The following is a 13092-nucleotide window of genomic DNA, read 5'->3' on the forward strand; positions in this document are numbered from 1 at the left end:
CAAATGCCCAAACTCACAGAAACAACTCCTTCCCCCTCCCTTCTTTTCTTAGGGCAAAGGAAAAAAACTATAAAAATTGAAGAACCTGAAATCAATGTAATTATATAAAAAATATATATACATATATTACAGTTATATACAATTAAAATACTATGTACATAGTGAAGAGGATCCAAACACCCCAAAAGGGAAAGGAGAAAAAAAGCACAAAAAGGGACAAAAACAGGATAGATGTGCACAATTAAACCTAAGACCACCGCAAGGGCCCACTGCTCCCAAACCTCACTGGAAGAGAAGAGAGTAAGGTCTCTAATCTCCAACTTATTTATACCCTGGTTTATGTAAAAATCATATGGAATACTGGGTACATGGCCATTTCCTTGTTTACGAGCTGGTTACCAGGAAGGCCTAGACCAAAACCATCACAGTTGGATAGTGGGTGGTCAGTGCTCCAAGAAAACCATGAAATGGATGCTCTCTGACCTTTTCAAGGTGAATACTGGGTTTTAAGTGAAGATATTTTGGTGTCCAGTCCAAGATTTTTCTTTACTCCAGTATGTGAAAATTCAGTTTTTAAACGCAGTCCATGCGCAATCATTTGCATTGTGCCTCATTCTGACAAAGGCTCAATCTTTCTGCATCACTTTTAAACCCTTTCAACCAGAAAAAAAGGAACAAGCTCAAGAAAGACGTTGATTTCAGTGTAGCCTACCCAGGAGCTTCACCTGATTTGTGCCATCACAAGCCTTAACTCCTAAGTTAGAATCCATATGTGCAAGGCACGCTTGAAAGTCAAGACACAAGTCAGTGGGTAAATTTTACTATTCCATAAAATTATTTGGATTTACTTAGATTAGTTTTTTGTTTGTTTGTTTTGTTTTTTGTTGTTTTGTTTGTTTGTTTGTTTTTTGGTTTTTTTTTATTTTTTTTTTTTAATTTGGGTCATAAGTGTAACATCTGATTATTTGAGGCTTACTACCCCATCTTTGGTCTGAATTGCTGAAAAGCCATTCCGGAACCAACCTGTAATCAAGAATGACCTTTAATATGAAACAGGAAATGAGAAAACTTTACAATAATGGAGAAAGAAAAATCCCATATCATCTTGGTTATAAGAGTTTTCACAGTGAATAAAGAAATAAACTTTTTTTTTATGATTTCAGGATAATTCACATTCAGTTTATCACCCATCATATCAAAAGCACTAAGTGAGAATCCCTGGCAACAGAATGGAAAATTGCACTAAACTCAGAGACTGAATTTTGCAACTTTGAAGAAGATAAGGAAATTCAGATAGCTCCAACTCTTCTTCTACAGGGACCCAAAATCATACAAGTAGAGTATATTCATCATGAACTGGGTATCAGTCTCTGGTTCTTAATCTATGACTGCTCAACGTCATCTACTTTAAGGCGAAGATGAAAAATTAATACCCTTTCCATGTGGATCATGATCCTCTTTACTTCAGTTATTTCTAGTATGTCCAACATTTTGTAGTTAAACTTATATTGAAATTCACATTCTGTGGCACCTGTTAATTCTTCAACTGGCAAAATAATAATAATCTTAAAAAATTGGCACCTGCTTCCTCAAGTTTAGAAAAGTTTAGTTTTTTCACTAGCATATATGAAAGCCTAAACTTATACAAGTGCTAAGAGCAAGACAATTTCAGGGCACAAAAAGTAGGTTAATTAAAATACACTCATTTATGCCTGCATTGCTATTGTGTCATTCAGTGAAAGCTAATCTACCCAACAGATGGGCAAAGTCTGCAGGTCATAAACCTGATGGCACTCTAGTAATATTCAACATAAGGTTCTTATTCCTTGAAGCATAAAGCAACTCAAAACAAACAAAAATACACAGCAAAAATCCCCTAGTTATTTCACAATTTCATACTCCACAGCTAAAAGTAAAACCCAAGACCTTAGGATTTACTTTCTTAGAGGATCAAATCAATATTTTGTGAAATGCATGTGCCTGTTTACCTACACTCTTCCTTTCTTTCCCCGATTTGATTTCTTAAACACTTACTTAACAAAACAGAATCTAAGTCAGAGTTTGAAGGAAAGGCTGGCTTTCCAGCTGAAAAAATCAGAGTTGACAATCTACCAAAGGCAAACTGGATCTATTACAGATATAAGAAATCTTGTACTGTTTCAGAAATGAAGTCTCAGGAACAAACATATGTGTGACTAAAAATTTTCTGTAGACCTCCCCTCACTTCTTGGTTGATCTTGTCAGGCTTAAAATCTCAAGTGAGTGAATTTTACAAGACCACACAGAGAAAGAAGGAGAATCTTCCATCTTCTGTGGGCAATCATCCTTTCAGGGAACAGTCTGTTTTGTCATGGCAAACCTCATAGAATCTATTTTTGTCTCTGTTTTCCAAATGAAATAAGTCTGATATGACAGTCTGGGAAAATGTTGAAACATTCACATATGTAGCCCTGTACACATTTTGTTTATTTTCTTTCCCCAGTATAGTGGGAAGGATTTTTTTTAAATCTGTATGAATTGAAAAAAATATTATAAAAAATTGTATATTTGGAGGTCATTACCATGTAAAAGAACAGATAGGGAATATTTAAGTAAAAAAAAATATTAAACCAACTATTTATAGATATTAGTCTTATATTAAAAAAGCTAAATGAAACATTTAATTACTCAATCAAACTTCTCTTTTAGAGTGTAGAAATATATTTTGTGCTTCTGTATTTCCACTCTTATCTTGATTGTTTTCTTTTCCCCCTCAGAAGCCTGTGAATTTGTCAAGTGCAACTTTCCTGGAGTTGTAGCAAAGATCATAGGATTTGGAAATGAAAGAAAAATTCCTTCATCTCCACTTGAAAAAACAAATAGTATCTCAAGGACAGTAACAGGAAACATGGGCAAACTGGAAAAAATAACAAGCATTAGCCTGAACATGGCTGGGGAACAGAGAAAAGGGAATCTTTTTTATGGAAGAAAACTGGCTGAGAGGAGCCAAATTACAAAAGCCATACAACTACTTCCATTCTGAGCCAGAGACTTCATTCTGGTGTGTCACAGATTGACAGCTTTTGTGAGACATTTGCTAATGTGCAGTCACATACTGGCAGACTGTGAACAGGGCTGTGGATCCTGGATGCTGTCCTGTGTATTGTATAGCTCCATATGTGGATGGCTGAGATCTGAAACCTTCCCAGTCTACCTCTGCATTAGTTTTCTGCACAGCAATAAAATCCTTCTTTAGTGACACCAGAAATTACTATATTGGTCAGTATTACAAGGATTTTGAGGTGCCTTTTTTTCTTAGGAAGTGAAACATGAATTCATATATTTCTGACACATATGGAGATCTACTGTTTTCCTGAAAGTGCTTGCACTTGTACCAGAGTGCAAGGGGAGTGCTGACTGGTAACACTGTGGTCTTCCTATATGAACTGGGTTGATCAAAGCTATGCTTTAAAGTGGGATTTAAATAATAAGGCTGATTTTATCAAATCCATGTCAAAGAAATACAATCATCATCAAGTGCAAAATCTAGTCTCAGAAATTCACCTTTTATTCATAAATTCACAGGTTGGAAGGGACCACCAGTGGGGTCACCTGATTCAATCTTCCTGCTTAAGCAGGAATGACCACATGGCACAGGATTGCATCTAGATGATGTTTGAATGTCTCCAGTGAGAGAGACTCCAGAACCTCTCTGGGCAATCAGTGCTAGTGCTCAGTCATCTGCACGGTTAAGTTCTTCCTCATGTTCAGGTGCGACTTCCTCTTTTCCCATTTCTGCTCGTTGCCTCTTGTCCCATTGCTCAGCACCACCAAGAAGAACCTGGCCCCAGTCTCTTGACATCCTCCCTTCAGATACTCACAGACATTGGTGAGGTCCCCTCTCAATCATCTCTTCTAGAGGCTGAACAGGCCCAGCTCCCTCTGCCTTTCTTTGTAACAGAGATGCTCCCCAGTTACCTAATAGAACCTTAGAGAGTTTGTGAAAAACAGGTCTTTCCCATAAATTCTTAACATCTGCAAAAGTCCCAGTTACTGGAAACTCCAGCACTGGCATGAGGCCTCACAGTCATTCTCATGAGGGGCACTGTAAACACATGCTAGGTGTAAAGGCTGTCTTTGCTGGATACTTTACACTAAGATGTTACTATGAAGTCTTACAATTCCAACTAGCATTTCCAAAATAGGAGCAAAATATGTGAATTCTGTATGTTCCTGTTGGTTTGGGTTTTTTTTCTTCAAAACAACAGCTGGTCTCCATGCACTAAGTATTTTATTAAAATTAAAATTAGAAGTTAAAATTACACCTCCAGGAAACTTGTTATCTGAGAAAATGATGCCAGTGTAATAATGAGAATGTAATTACAATTTCATTTATAACAAGTGGTGTTCAATTATTGCTTCTATAAAGAACGAATTGTTAACAGCAGTCAGTGCTGAGATCCTGAATAAAGATTATTTTTTTCGTTTGTTGAAAAATAAACAAGAGGTGGTCTCTACACAGAATAGGCTCATCTGATTCAGACAGGAAGATACATCTTCCATAGATCCAGTTATTTCCTCTTTTTCCCCCAACTGCTGTTAGTTAACAATTACACTTAATTAATGAAATTTTGTTTACTTGACTTGCTCCAGATTTTCACACACACAGAGCCCATAGGATTGCAGGGAGAAGAATAGAGATTAGTACTAGAGAAACTGAAAAATAGACAGACAGACTGAGTAACGCAGGAAAAAGCCTAAATAATTGTTAAATGGCATTTAGAAACACCTTGGGGTGATGATTAATGCAGCAAAACTGAATGCAAAAGTTTTTTTATTTTCTTAGAGCCAAAACTGAAGAAATGTACAGAATAACTTCAAAAATGAAGTCACGACATAGCGGGACAAATCAATTAATGTGAGGTGAGCGAACTGGGGAACATTGGTTATGCATCTCTAAGACCATAGCATTTTCTTTTTCAAACTCCTTTGGTTTCTAGATAGACCAACTGGTGTCTCACTTAAGAAGTCAGAGCCTATTTTTTAATATGTAGCTTGTTTAGGTTCCTTAAGGCCAGCTGAGGAGAGTTAAGGCAGACGGGCAAGCCAGAAAGGAAGAGATATAAACAGGTCTGAGCTTGAAATATTATAGTTGGGTTTTCTTTTTTTATCCTTTTTTTCTTCTTTTTTATTACAGTGAAACATTCTGAAGTTGAGAACACTGAGTCTGCACAATCCACACACATAGCTAGAAGAAGTCTTGTGAAATATTTAACACAGATGTGAGACTGATATGTGACTGGAGAAATAGGAATATCATAGAAAATGGCTGCATTAGGATTTTTTTTTTTCCAAGATAGGTGTGAAGGAAGTTATCAAAGACTTCTCTTGCACATTCATGTATCAGTAAGTTTTCAGGTATAAGAAAGTTACTTTGCAGAAAACCAAAAAATCTCATATACGAATTCATCCTTTGGAAAAGTAAATCAAAAAAGCCCTCATCAGCTAAAATAAAGTATCAGACAACAGACAATTCTCATAGGCAATATGGAACTTCTGTCTAACAAGAGGTACTGAAATTTGATATATATCTCAAAAAATTTCATAAGATACATGAACTAAACTGAAGAAGATTAAAAATGATACTGAATCAAAATGACTCTCATACTCTAATGAGATATATTTTAAGTGGAGAGGAACACATATTACTCCAGCATATAAACTGAGGCAGAGAGAAAAGGAGGGTGGTGTGAGAAGTGACAAGAAGGAAATACACTTTGTCTGCTGGAACAATATTAATCAATGGGAGACTCTCTCAGCTGAGGGAGACCATTAAAAATTCTGGACTGCCTGTAATGCAGAATGGACTCACAACTTTGAGCAGAGCACTACGGAAACAACATGGTGTGATTCTGGGGGTTGTCCTGTACAGGGTCAGGACTTGGACTTGATGATCCTTGTGGGTTCCTTCCAACCCAGGATATTCTATGATTCTGTAGTTAAAATGTTTACAAAAGTGTAGAACCAGTCATTAAAAGCTAAAATCAAAGGTAATCAAGTAGAATATAAATTCTGGGTTATATAAATCACTATGCAACCTAAGGTCTAAGATAACAGGCTTGTGAAAAGACATAAATAGAAAGATACAGCCAGAGATATTATGAATAATAAGCGTCTATCAAAGGCCAACCAGAAAAATGGCCCTAGAGGTAACAATTTCTTGAATCAGCCCTTGTGCACCATCTTTAATGCACTAGTCTAGTCCTTGCTGCAAATATTCATCAAGCAAAATCTACAAAAGAGTTATAAGACTATTTCCATATAAAGGAGTTTTTCCATTTTGCAAAGGTTTAGTCTCCTAACAAAGAATTTTGCCATGAAGGAACATCAAAGGCTTTTTATTCTTCAGAACTGATCCTCTACTGAAACCAATGGTAAGGCTTCCTTTGAAGCTGATGTGAGTTTTGCAGTTGATTTCAGAGGCCAAATTTTATCTAGATAGTTATTGAGGGAAAGGTGTTTTCACCTTATAAACATCTTAAAGCTAGCTAACTAATTTCTAGCTACACCATCATTTATTTGGCTAGATATTTGCAGCTAGTAAAAGAAGGAAAGCTTTATATATGATTTTTTTAATCTTTCTTAAATAAAATATGATAAATCAGTACTGAACTATTGTTGATAACTCCAGACAATTTCTAATACTATTCAATATATTGCCAACATATAGTTCTCCATACAAAATATTTTCTGCTTTTGAATTTATCAGCACACTTGAATTTCCTTCAGCCAAGAAGAACATAATAAGGCACTCCCCCTCCCTCCTATAAACTGGCGGCCCTGAGATGTTTCAAGAAAATAAAACCCATCCATTAACATACTTCATTGATTCTCACTCACTTCCTCTTTTAGTTACTTTTGACTTCCCTGTTGAGGGTAACAGGACCTTTCATACATATACAAGGGAAAATGTCTCACAGCACCTAACCGGTTCAAGCCTAGCCTGGCTTGCTCGAACACCCACAGTATTATCTGGTATCATAAAATGTTGAGACTGATAAAGTAACCAAGGTTCAGCCTGACTTTTGAGCAAAATTTGATCAATTTCTTTTATAGCAGGGTAAGTGCCCTTTCTACTAATCTTTCCACCAAGTTTGACTCCTGCTGCCCTTGCTGTCCGTTTAAGGCTGAGTGCATTGACTACTGGTGAACAACTGAAGAATAAAGGTTCAAGGTGCTGCTCTGTCTGTCAACCTCTTTGCTCCACCTTGCCTTTCTAATTGCTTTTCAGCCATGACCACCTAACCTCACTCAGCACAGAATTACATGCATGTCCTTAACCTGCAGGTCTTAGCTGTTTTTGGCAGAGAGGGCCTGACTGTTCAAGCGACAGGGACTGTTGAGTTCCTTTCATTCTAAGCAGAGAGCCTGCAGGCTTCCCAAGACAGGGGGAAGGCTACCACTGTAGCAAGTATCCATCAAATGTTAGCTGTTTGAGGGATTCCCTTAAGTATACACACTCCAGGATGTGATCTCCTCTTTTGCACTGATCAATAGGCAGATTTGATTGTCAGTATCTTTCATTGTTTTCTGAGGAGTGAACCAAGAGAAAATGCAGATATGCTTGTTTTGCCTGTTTCATGTCTCAAAAGAGGGAAACCAGTCAGCCCTAAGTCCTTATTTCCAGTTTCTGTGCACCCTTAGATCCTAAGAACTTTAGAAGAAATGTCTTCCCACCTGATAGAAAGTAAGGCTCTCCTAAGATGCTTTAAACAACAATTAAGAGAAATTAAACAGAAGAAGCAATTGAGAGCAAGTTTTCAGACAAATCATTGTCATTAAGCAAACCAGTTGTTGTCATCTCTCTACTGACTACAGCCTCTGTACCAAAATATACTTTTGAAATCTGTTTGCAGCTAATAATTTGAAGCACACTTGGAAAGTGCTCAGACAATATGCAGGAGTAGACAGGTGGAAAAACATGTCAGCATTTTCAAAACAAATATTTTCAGTCCTATATACATGGTGTGTGTTCCTGGTATGCAACTGGATTAATTTCAAGAACTGAATAATCCTCTTCATTGATTCTCTGTTTTAGAAGTTTTTATCCCACTTTAAAACATTGCTTACATCTGTACATTGGAGTATTTTGTAGGCTTAATTAAGTAGATATTTATATATAGGAACAGATATACCTTGTAAATATTTATATTATTGTGTGTAAGGTTTTAAATCTTTGTACACCTTCAAAACACTAACTCCAGTAATGGAGCTTTCTGAAGTCCCTGAAGTTAAATCACACACCATTTTATTTAAGCTGGTTTTACTTAATAAAATCGTCAGAAATGAGTTAAGAGACCTGTGCCAATACACAGAGTGAGGGTCAGGTTTCTATGAGCTGCTGAGTACCCACTGCCAAAAGCTGCATGCCCTTGAGTTGGAGAAAATCCAGAGTAATTCCACTGATTTAATCATGTTACTCCAGATTCACAGCTTGGCAGACCTCATGACTGTGGACACAGCACAGAGAGGCAACATAAAACATTCTAGGGTAAAGATCTTTACATCTTCTTATACACTGCCAAAGTTTCCTTTATACTTGATCACTGCACAGATACTTGCTTTTGTAAATTATTCTTTATAACAGAGACGAGCATTGTGGCTAAACTTGGTAAAACTACATTGCTAAAAACATTTGGCTATGTGGCCTAGGGGCAATATTTGATTTAGTTGATAGCACTGGTATAATGAACTGATATTATTACCCAAAATTTACTAACAAGAATTTTTTTATATATTCCATGTAAATTCAATGCTACTTAAAATTAAATAATATTTTTGCTGTTTTGCTTTAATTATTAGGGCATCGTGTTACCAGAGATACTGAGTTTTTTGAGAGAAAGGAAGTATCTTAAAGTGCTGAGAAAATATTCACCTATGAGTAGAAGATAAGAACAGTTGCACTGTCGTACCTTGATGATCTATACTTTCTGATTCCCATTCCTCTCTTTCTAGTTAAAAATCCCCCCACAACACAGGAAGTGATGTTGAATAATGAAAAGATTAACATACCAAAAGCTGGATGATCTGTCAAAAAACTTCATCATAGTACTTGGTTTGTTACTATATAAATAAAGTTTTCCACCATCCCATCTCCCTTTTATCCCTCCTGACAATTAAATTTCTCAAAAGAATTATTAAAATCCCACCGTCTTTCTTATATTCCCTCCATAATTTCTCAAATTTACAGATAAAATCTCTGATGACTACATAAAATTTCAGTTAAATGTTATGCTTCCAAGTTCTATGAAAAATGCCTCAAAGTTGAGGAAGTCATTAATAAGAGTAAGGTAAACATGTCTGGAAGCAAGTAGCATAATACTACATTACCTTAGGTTCTCTATCATTGTTACTCAAAGCACAATAGATGTTTCATTGATAATCCCATAATAAAAGCACTAATACCCAGAGTATTAACATGGACATAAATGAGTTACCTCATCAAGTCCATCTTACTCCCGTTTCTTCAGCAACAAGTATCCGGGTCTGCATTCCCTATGTTGTTCTTGCACAGATATTTGAGTTGATCTCAAGACCTAAAAGCTGGGTTTTCAAATTTGTTTAGGCATTGAATAGCAAGCAGAGGTTCGTAGATGGAATTTTTCAGCAGTGCCAGAGTTGATTCAGTGTCTATTTCACACCCATTTCAATGAGTTTCAGAGCTATTCTGATCAGTGCCCTACAAAATTTTAAAAATACCTGTCCGTATCTTTCTCTGATTATACAGCTCAGAGACATTTTGGACCAAGGCGTTTATCTCCGGGGTGTTTGGCAAAATATGAAAACTTTTCTAAAGCTCTAGGTTGAAGATGGTGACCTGACAGGGTAAACCTGCAGGCACAATGAAACTCCCTACAATGACATTAAAGTTCCCATTGTAAGATGAGGTCATGAATTAGCCCAGAGAACAAGGCCTTTTCAGTTATTTACCTTATGGTTTGATTTTTAAATAAGTATTTATGTATATATTTGTTAAAATAGAAGAGAATATATACTACACAGTATATTCTTATCTAAAAAAAAAAAAAAAAAAAAAAAAAAAAAAAAAAAAAAAAAAAAAAAGAGAACTCTTACTCTTCTTTGTGTTATAGGTAAAGAATGAAATTTCAATTCCAACCAAGAGGAATATGGAATCCTTAATAACTTAATTTGCAAATTAAATCATTCCAGGAATTCCAGAGACAAATGTTTCTAGTGTGTGAAGAAGAAGAGGAGATTTTTAACTTGAATTTCAGATGCCAGATTACAGTTATCAATATACCAGAAACATTTTAGGTTGTCTCCCCAAAGTATAACATGGACTGAACGAAATTCTCTGCAGACACAGGAACAGTTAAAGTCTCTGGTTCTTTAGCCTGAAGCTTGTCCATACTTAAAAACCCACACAGAGTACCTTACTCCTGCTGACATGTCTCTCCCCTGCACAGGTTATACTTATCTAGGGACCATGTGAAGCACCAGCTGAAAAAAAGAAGTGAAGGGAGAGGAAGAAGAGACCCAGTAAGAAAAAACAGAACACAGCAGGAAAAAAAGTTCTTCCGTCATTATATGATGGATAAGCTTTGCTGAAACCAAAACCTAATTTCATTTTGAGTGAAAGTTGGAAGTCTAGAGGAAGTTCAAATCCTTAGTTCTTTGGGGGTTAAGTAAAGCTCAGGGAATTTCTTTCTCCTTATTTAAAATATTTGTCCAATTATTTAGAAAACATCAAAGGGAACACCAATCAGAATTATTTTCAATGACTTCTTCTCTGCCATTTTTGTAGCTTACTTTTTCATCTGGTCACAGTAAAAGTTCTCATCACACTGGTTATTTTTTTTTCGAAATTCAATTGTACAAATAAGAAGAAATGTCTTAGTAAGCTGTCTTAAGATTAATTACTTCTACAATTAAGCAAGTTTAAAAGTTTTTAAAAACTGTAAGTAGACCCAGATTAGTATGCAAGCATTTTAAAAGCCTCCTTAAATGGAGAAAATTCTGTACATCAACCCCCCATTTTTTCAACTTAATTTCTACTGTTTCAATATTATTTCTATTATCTTTCTCTATACAACAAAGGAAAAGTTAACTTAACAAGTGATACACTGATTTCTTTAAACACAAAATCAAACTCCTGTTTCACAGGTTGCTTAGAAATATGCAGAACTGCTGATCATTCTGTGAGAAATATCACTTACTTAGCTGGGATAGAAAGTAGTTATGGTTAGCCTGGAAGCTTTCTCAGACTTTATTCTGCTCACCAGCAGTCAGGGAGCCAAGGCTGTCATGTATGGTGTGGTGATATCGATTTGAGCTCTTCTGATCCTATAGTTAGGCTGTTACCTATATGTGAGTAAGCAAGCTGACAGCTAGCTTGAGTGCATTTATGCTATGCTGCAGTCAGCACCTCCAAATCAATATACTGCTTATCCTGCAGCTCTAAGTGTGGCTGATCATTCTGCCACCCTTTCAGGTTGCATCATGCTTGATGTTGTAAGATTCTGAGTTCAGTCAGCTGAAGTTTGTCAGCATTTTCACAGCAAACTACTAAAGAAAGGGTAAATGATGATTTATTGAAAAAGTGAAAAGACTTTTATGGAAAAGGATTAGTTGTTGGGTTGGCTGAAAAAAGTTCAAAATTGGTTAAAAGGCATGGTTTTGAGTCTTCTCAAAACAAAATAAACCTCCTGCACAGAGTTTCTTCTTTGGAAAAGAAGATCAGGCTAAGGAGGAAAGGATTAAACTACCCAGAAACAATCAATTCCCACTCTGTGGCAAAGATCAACATCATTTGCAATGGAGCTAAGGTAAGAGAAATAAATTAAGAAAAATCAAGACTCACTGAAGAGAAGGAAAGCCTTTCATTGACCAGTAGGAGTGGGAAAGGGAGAAAATTGGTTCAAAAATGTTATCCATCCTAACCCCGGTCCCATCTGCAACTCCAGGTTACATCCGTGATGTCTGCTTTGCAGACCCAAAAAATTGTGAGCTTTTTTTTAGTCAGTAAGTTTTGTGAAAACAGGCTTATTAAACATATGGCTTTTCCAGTGCAGGTTGTTAGTCTTTTCTCAGCTTTTCAGAGGTCAAACACTTGGCACCAGTCCTGACAACATGATAATGCCAAACTGTGCTTCCTGCTGCTGTAATAGATGGATACCCAGAGGTAGGCTAGCTCCCTGAAAACTAGCTTATGTACATTCACACTTTGTTGCAGTCACCTCAGATCGGAAATCAGTCACTCAAAGTAGTCAGTAATGTATCACATTTGTGATCTGAAGACCCAATTCGAAACTGTGAATCTATTTCCTAAAAGTCAGGCACTCACAGTACAGCCAAGCTCAAAGACATGGAGCAGGTACAGCATCCAGGCTTTGAAATCACCTTAGCCTAAGCCTCCAGAGTGTATCCATCCATTAACAGCTCAGAGCTGGCCCCACATAGCCCATGCTTTTAATGGGAATGGGATTTGCCCAACATAACATTCTGCACAGATAAAGGACTTGTTTGTAAGGTACCTAAGTTTTTTCATTGTGTGCAATTCTGAACAAGAAAAAGGTATTGATAAAATTTCATATGTAACAGAAATTCAGGTATGCAAACCAAAAATTAAAAAGTGGATAAAGGTGTTTCATTATTGCTCAAAAGATGAGTTCCATGCAGCCCGCCCAGTGAATGACAGAGGTACCCTACAGAGAAAATGTAATAGGTATATGATTGTTGAACTGAAACCTGAATAGTCAAGCTTTGTGACCTTAAAATGAGTGACTTCTGAGTGTTGAAAAACCAAAATATTAAAACAATTGGATAGTTTAATCGAGCAGGCTTTGCAACCTATTTGATAAAAGTGAAATGGAAACGTAGACAAAGAGATATCAGGTCTTAAGGCTCAGAAGAGCATCAAGGAAAAAGGCAATTAAAAAAAGGCATCATGACCAAGGATGCGTTATAAGGGCTCAAAGACTAGAGACAAAATTTTGAAAGATTATAAAATAAACCATGTAAAGCTACAGTAAAGGCATTAGACAAATGGAAGACATGATAGCTTTGAGTAGCAGAATTTTGATTGATTTGCCA

The sequence above is a fragment of the Empidonax traillii genome, unplaced genomic scaffold (assembly GCF_003031625.1).
Source record: "Empidonax traillii isolate 1590-97213 ecotype Southwest subspecies unplaced genomic scaffold, ASM303162v1 scaffold1:size7828297, whole genome shotgun sequence".
NCBI lineage: Eukaryota > Metazoa > Chordata > Aves > Passeriformes > Tyrannidae > Empidonax > Empidonax traillii.